This window comes from Populus trichocarpa, chromosome 10 (assembly GCF_000002775.5).
Source record: "Populus trichocarpa isolate Nisqually-1 chromosome 10, P.trichocarpa_v4.1, whole genome shotgun sequence".
In the NCBI taxonomy this organism is placed as follows: Eukaryota; Viridiplantae; Streptophyta; class Magnoliopsida; order Malpighiales; family Salicaceae; genus Populus; species Populus trichocarpa.
The window spans coordinates 21,071,359-21,079,504 of NC_037294.2; the positions used below are offsets into that span (position 1 = coordinate 21,071,359).

General features: G+C 36.7%; 1 pseudogene; it reads right to left on the reverse strand.

The window, feature by feature from the left end:
• Nucleotides 1–95: 95 nt before the first annotated feature.
• LOC7468438 (3,9-dihydroxypterocarpan 6A-monooxygenase-like) lies at nucleotides 96–2,908 on the reverse strand (annotated as a pseudogene).
• Between the last annotated feature and the right edge of the window lie 5,238 nt (nucleotides 2,909–8,146).

Consider the following 8,146-nt stretch of genomic DNA (forward strand, 5'->3'; position numbering starts at 1 on the left):
AAAAGGCTCGATGCATTAAATTTCAAAGGATAGCATGCAAGTTCATACCAAATTCCATGAGCTCCTGACAGACTTGTAATAGACCTAAAGAACAATTTGATCTTTAACTTGTAAGAAATTAAATGGTATCTTTTAAAATCATTTCATGTGTTTAATAGGGTTACACACAAGTGAGCGAGCCATTTCTGCTGAAAAACCTGGTCCTGGGCGTAAATCAATCTTCTCCCCATCCTTGATTTTCCAACCACAGCACTGAACCAAAGCCCCTAATGTTGCATGTGTCACCAGCATTGCAAATGATGCACCAGGACATCCCCTTCTTCCATTTCCAAATGGAAGGTAACGAAAATTTTGAGCCTTAAATTCCATCTGGTGCTCGCCAATTTTTTCCTCTGAACTCCATGAATCCTTCAGGCATGAATTCATTCGGATTAGCCCATGAATTCGGATCCTTCATGATAGCGTAGACATTAGTAACAGCTCTTGTCTTGGCCTTGATAACACAACTGTTGACCCTGCAATCTTCTGTACATTCTCTCATGATCAAGGGTGCGGTGCTGGAGGGTGAAGTCTTAAGGTTTCCTTGATGATTGCCCTAAGGTAAGGGAGATTTGGGACGTCAGATTCTTTGACTAGCCTGTTGGGCCCAACAACTGCACTGATCTCATCTCTAAGCTTCTTGAATATCTCTGGGTTGTTGATTAGCTCTGCCATTGCCCATTCCAAGGCCACTGATGTTGTGTCAGTAACAGCAAAGAACATGTCCTGAGATACATAAATAGCAGATATTAGCAATGCAAATAATTAACGAGAAATTCATTGGTATTCTTGAAAACAAGAGGTGAGAATTCGAGTTGGAGTGTCAATCTCAGTTATCCTCTTAACATAGTTATTCGTGATTTTTCTCATATGATGCAAGATATTAATATCTAGAAGGCTAAATAGAACTTACAAGCAAGAAAGACTTGATGTCATTTTTTGATAACCTAATTTCAGCAGCTGGATCTTTAAATATCTCCAACAATATGCCCGTCAAATCCTTCCTATCCCCCCTTTCAAAACCTTCCTTTGCCTTCTCTTCATGCTCCTTGATTATCCTTTCCACCAAACAATCATAATATTTTAGTACCCCAACTAGTTTCCTCCCACTGCTAGAGGAATAAATTTTTTTGAAAGGACCCAAGATATCCCCTATAACAAGCTTCCCAGCCAGCCTCGTACTAGTCTCACACATCTTCTTAATCTTTTTGGCATCATTATCACTACCAGAACACCCTGTGCTCATTGCCATCCCGCAGATAATATTGTCTGTGAAAGCTGTGAACGCTCTATTCAAGTCACACAACCTCCCTTCTCTAGCACAATTGTCGTCACCGATTCGAATAACTTCACCCTCTCCTCCTCTCGTATATCAGTACTGAACTTATCAAGTTGTGGGACAGATCGAAAGGACTCTAGCCATGCACAGTTTCTTCATGAACCTCCAATAATCACCATATTAGGCAGTCACAAACCTCGATCCTCTATAAATAAAATATTCAGAGCAGCCAAATTCAGGTAGAGAGATGAAATTTAGCTCCCATGGGTCTTGAATATTTCTTTTGCCACAGCAGCATTAGAAGCAATAACACACGTATGTCCCTAAACGTATCTGCATGAGTGGACCATATCGGTTGGCTAGGTTTTGGTAGGACTGGGCCAAGTAGGTGTAGGTGGCCAATAAGAGGTAGAGATGGTGGACTCGGCGGGGCTTCGATCTGGCTACGGTATTTAAAGAATGTTCTGACGAAGGAGAGAACGGCTGTGATTAACCCAAGAAAGAAGGGAAGGTAATAAGAAATCTCTGGTGCAGCCATGGCGAAGTTGGGAGAAATGGAAGTCCATATCTTGCCTTTATATAGAGACTTTGCATGGCCATCGTATCTTGCTGTTGTCTATTGGTGATTAACTAGCTGTTAAGCAACACTTGGTGAATGAAATATCGAATCATAAAAAAGATTGGATCAGTACAAGGAGAATAACAAAGATTCGATTCTTTCTGACAACATTATTCGGCGAAGGCCATGTTCATGTAAAAAAAACTTATTCATGCTTTGTATTTCCTCCTCAATCAATGATTTCGACTCCCAACTGCATGCAACTATATAATTGTTAACTTTAGAGTATGTGAAATTAATTAAGATATACACAAACTGGCACGAATATTTATATTAATAAAAAAATAAAAAAACTAAGTCTATCAAATTAATTAATTAACTAAAAATCTAAATCAAGTTGTCATTTTACTGTAGAAGGCATAACTGTTCACCCACACATAAAAATATTGTGGACGAGATTGTGTATTTTTGTAATTTTATTTTGGTTTTCAAAGTTTTATTTTGTGCTATTTGATTTTAATTAAAGGCCACTTATTTCTGATTTTTCAGTCAATTATAAAATAAAAAGGAGACTACAATGAAAAAAGAAACAAACATGAGTGGCGTTTTAAAATTTTAATGAAAGATACACTTTGGTTCTCTAACTTTAAAAATCACGCAAAATTTTAAATTCCAGTACCTTAATTGTTTTCTAATTCAATTATGATATAAAAATTTGTTTTTGTTATTTTTTTATCATTGGTTGAGAGAGGAAAGAGAGAAATCGCTAGATTTCAGCGATACAAAGAGAAACGTCGTTGTAGGCCACCAAAACAGTTAATATTTGTATCAAATAGTTTGATTTGATAATGAGAGTTCGTATTAGGTGTTTTTGTTCACCTTGAAAGTTCATGAAAAAACAAATTTGAGCTAAGGTAGATTTTTTATCTCAGGTTGGTTTCGGTTTTTGTGGTGGTTTTTTGGTTTTTTTGAGGCCATAGATAGGTTCACCAAGGTTTCTAATGTCTTTTTGGTAAAAACAAATAAGTTGAAAAATATTAGCCAAAATCTGGGTAAACGACGTGTCGTTAAGTTTTTTTTTTTCAAAACAAATTAGGGTGGACTAAATGTTGTACGCCCCAAATACAAAAAGGAGCCCATTTGCGCGGGCCCTAACTAAATGGGTCAGGCAGGCTGACCTGGCTTTCTAGGCCCAACATTGCGTAACCTTTGCTTTTTTCTATTTTTTTAAATTAAAGTTATTTTTATATTGTTTTTTTCCATTTGCGCGGGCCCTAAATAATACTCATTTTCTCTTTTATTTTTTTAGAGAGCCTTTTTTAAATTAAGAATATTTTTTTGGTCATGCATTTAAATTTTGAAAAATTTTTCTGATTCATCTATATTTTTTTATCGTTTTGTATCGATGAACTTTACTTTTGAAAATAAAAAAATATCATTTCAGATAATATTTTTAATATGTGCAGCATTGAATAATATTTTTTTTGTCATTTTATTTTATTCAATTAATTTAATTTGTGTCTTTATTTCTATAATTGTTTAATTGAATAAAAAAAATATTTTAATAAATAAATTTAGTAAACACAACCGAGTAAATGTTTGTTCTTGTGAAATTAAATATTGTTGTCTAAATTAGTTTTTCTAATTTTTTTTTAAATTAACGCTATTTTATATATATATTTTTTTCTCAGTTTTTTATTTATATGTAGATTAATACTCATTCTCTCTTTCATTTTATTTAAAGAGCCTCCTTTAAATGATATTTTTTTTTGTTATGCATTTAAATTTTAAAGAGTTTTTCTTATTCATATGTAATTTTTTTTTTATCTTTTGTATAGATGAACTTTAATTTTGGAAATAAAAAAATTTTCTTTTTAGATAATATTTCTAATATGTGCAGTTTTGAATAATATTTTTTTTATTTCATTTTATTCAATCATTTTAATTTGTGTCTCTATTTCTATTATCGCTTGATTGAATACAAAAATTATTTTAATAAAAAAATTTAGTAAATACAATCAGGTGAAAGTCCCTTCTTGCGAGATTAAATATCTTGATCCACACATGTCTCTTAATTTTGTTCAGTTTTATTTTTAGTTATCATTTATGTTTTATTTATTTATTTATTAACACATATAGTTCTCAATTTATTTGATTACATATACACATAAACGTTTTTAGTTTCACTGAATTTTTTTTAACTACAAAAACACAATGAAAAAACCCTTGCATATAGTTTTTTGTATTTTTTTTTTAATTTAACTTATGGCAAAGCGTGGTCAAGTATATAGTTATAATATAAACATAGTATGAGTTCACATGCTTTGACACAAACTAAATACTGGAAAAAATAATATATAATTTATGAAAGAAGTTTCAAATGTCTAGACTCGGTGCGCTTAGCATAATATTATGAAGTTGAAATGAATTTGGTGGATATCATTGTGTAGAAACACAGGCCTTCTTCATCTATGTTTGAAGTCTACAAAGAACGAAATTATGTTGGATGAAGCCCTCATAAGAGTTCCTCAACAATACTTTGAAGACAAATCAAAGGTACTTTTCAAAGTATCAAATCACTAAATCTCGCTTTGCAATACATGCTCAAATTCGCGTTCATGCAAAGCATAAATTTTATTCTTTTGAAAGAATATTTTAGATAGAGATTGTACCATACATCAAATCCAAGAAAAGAATCAAATGATTGTCTTATTCTTTTGAAAGAATATTTTAGATAAAGATTGTACCCATTCATATATTTAATAAAATCATATATTTATATACTAGTGATTGTTTAATTTTAAGTGCTTAAAATGATCAGGGGAGGTTAATTCTCCATGATTGATGATTGACTACTAGGAGGTCTGATCAAATTTTGGAAGGAATAGAGGAGATAAAGTGAAGAAAAATGTTGGTTGTTGTCGTACGTGTGTGATGTCGCGGCGAAAACATTCATCCTTAAGATTTTATCTAATATGGCAAATGTAGGGAGACAAGGAATTCTTGTCTTTTATTAGTGGAAAATTGGAATGGGAGTCGCCACCTAATATTTTAGTCACTAGAAATTCTAACTGGTTTCAGAGATCGGATAAGGGGACTGGTTGCGTAAAGGGAAGATATTAGCACCCCCAATACGCCCTACCTAAGATATGCTGCATTGTTTTATTGTCTGATAAAACCTAATGTCTTGTCATGTTTTCTAATTGTTGGTCCATCTATTGTTTAAGAAAAGTCTTCCTCAGTAAGGAGATTTTTATCTTATCGGGTAAAACCTAACTGTTCTGACATCAACAAAATAATTTAATATCCGGAATACGTGTTACATATAAGGTCATAACCCCAGATATTAAAAGAAAAATAATAATTTTTTGGAATTTTTGAAATATTGGCCTAGTTCTCATGACTTTAATAAACTGGTTATTAAAGCCAAAATGCATGCTAATACATATTTTTTGAAAATTTCTTTGTTGCATGAAAATACAATATGATTTTTATTTTTATTTTTGAGAGACTTGACCATATGCATGAAAACAAAACATTTTATTTTTTTTAATTTTTTTTGACGAAAACCAGGTATTTTAATACCGGATTTGTATCTTTATAGTATAAAAATACAAACCAATATCGATCAAAATACAGTAAAAAATATACGAGAAAATCACAAATTTTTTTGAAAAGATTTTTGGAATTTTTTTGGGCTGGGTCCAGCTCGGCCCATGTGGCTGGGCTGGACCCAGCAGGCCTAACCGGGTCACTGGCCCAAGCCAGTGACCCGACTGGCTTTTAAACGCAAGCGTGCGTGAACAATTCACGCACGCCTGCTACAGCCACAATTTAATTAAATTGCACCTGCACAGTGTTTGTGCAATTATAAACGGAAGGAGAAGGAATGAAAAGCTTACCTGGTTCACAGCCGCTGCTGGGAGAAATCCCTCCTGAGCTTGTCGCTGGGATTCTGGGAAGAAGCTATGATGCCACTCCCTGCGTCTGGCTTCCTTTCCGTTCTGTCTTCTCCTCGTGTCCGTCTCTTCTCCTCTCTCTGCGTCTGATTCTCTCCTTCTCTCTTCTTTCTCATGCCCGTCACCTTTTTCTGGCTCCTTCTGTTCCACTCTCCCCCGTTTTCTTTCCCCTTCTATGTCTTGTCTCCCCTCTGTTATGCTCTCCTATCTTTCTTTTCTCTTCTTTGCACTCTCTTCTCTCTGTTTTTTTTTCTTCTGTCTTGTTGCCTTTTCTGTTGGGTTGTTGCCATTGCATGTGCAGCAAATGGTTGGCACCAACCATTAACTATTGGCAGCCACCATTGTTGAATGAGCTGGAGACGGTGGCCACCATTATTGACCAAAGAACAAGTGGAGCTGCCATGGATGCCTATAAATAGAGGCATATGTTAGAGAGCAAAATGAGAGAGGTAAGAGAAGAGAGTAGAGCCAAAGATGTGAGAGATGTAGGAGAGAGTGGGCTGCCAAGGCAGCCAGCAGTAGCTGCCATTGCAGCACTGAAAAGAGAGAAATAGAGTGAGGTTGAGAGTTGCCAAATAAGGGGATAATTCCTCCTCCTCTATTGTTGTAAATCTTGTACTCTCCCTATATAATGCAATGGCTTCTCCCGTGGATGTAGGCGGTTTGCCGAACCACGTTAAATATTGTGTCAGTGTGCTTAGCCTCCAATGGGCAAATATCAGAACATCACCGGTCGGAATTCCCTACAATTGGTATCAGAGCATATGGTTTGAAGTGGTGTTTGATTTTTGCTCAAAAATGAAAGTTGTCAAAATTATGTTTTGACCATACCACCGTGTAGAGGAGGAAGAGACGAAGCCACTGGTGAAAACGGCGTCAAAATCGGACGTCGGACATGGCCGCACTCTCCATCACTCTCCGGCAAGGCGTCTGCCCACGCGCCCCAAGCGTCTTCTTCGCCCGGATGGGTTGACCCGACCCGAATACCAGTTGACCCGACCCACATGACTGACTCGGATAAAGATGATGTCAGCATGTACAGTAGACATGCCAGGGATGACGTCATCCTGATGTAATTGTGACATCAGCATGTACAGTATCATGCCATGTCAGCAGCCACGTCAGCACAGTGGGACCACCTGCCACGTCATCAGCCGCGAGCCGAGCTGAGTTAAGCCGAGCCGAATGGAGCCGAGCCGAGTTGGAGCCGAGCCGCGAGCCGAGGGATAGGATCCAGCGTAGCTGATCCTATGTGCAACTGGATCTGAGATTGAATCTGAGCCGTTTATCAGGCTAGAATTGTTTTGATCAAATCTTAGCCGTCTGAAATGCGATTTGGACGATTTCAGACTTGTTTCTAGCTAATTTGATCGTTCCGGATGCAATGGTGCGGTCCGATCTTTGAGATTTGAGACCAAAAATGGTAGTGGTGAATTATTGAAAGAGATTGCCCGATGAAGAGGCATCTGAAGGTCATCATGGTGGTCGATGGAGATGAAGAAGGAGAAAGTGCACATGTTTGCCCAATTACATGTGCTGAACTACTAAGTGGGGAGAAATTTTAATTGCCTTGAAGGAAGGCAAAATTAGGATACTCTGGACACCCGATCATGTGGACGATTTGAGGTGGAGAGTGGAAATTGATGAAGACCAATCTTGACGAATCTAAGAACTGGTAGTCTCGCCAGATGTTGAGAAATCAGGTATAAAACCGGAATACCCCAGATCACTTGTAAAGGAAAGCCGCAACAAAGCTAGCAAATGGTTGAATATACGAAAAGGCAGTACGGTGGATAGATACGTTCTAAGAAGTTCTGTCTAGGAGATTGGGTTTTAAGCGGGACCAGTGTGACCCCTCCAAATCTTTCCTGGGAACTTGCTTAGTTGAAGGATCATCCACACAGTACTATTTTTGTATATGTAACAGTTTGTAATGAAACTGTTGAAGACTAGCAAGATGACGGCACAAAGGAACAGTTGAGTTCCGTATGTTCAAGGATCTGATGGAGTGGTGATTTCTCCAAAGAAGTTAGATTCGATGACTGTAATTTCTCGAAGGGAGAATTGATGAAGACCCTGATAATGGAAGAGAAATACACAAGGAGATAAAGATTGGCACCCTATTTTGACTTGGATAAATGTTGTGACAGGATGAGCTGCTGTCAAACATAAAAGCAAAGAATAGGGAGAAATCTGGAGAACCGAAATTGCACGAGAGCACACGGAGATTGTGCAGGAGTACCCGAAGGATCCAACGAGGTACTGTAATGAGACAACAGATGCAAGGAGAAGAAGAGTTCCCAGATGAAG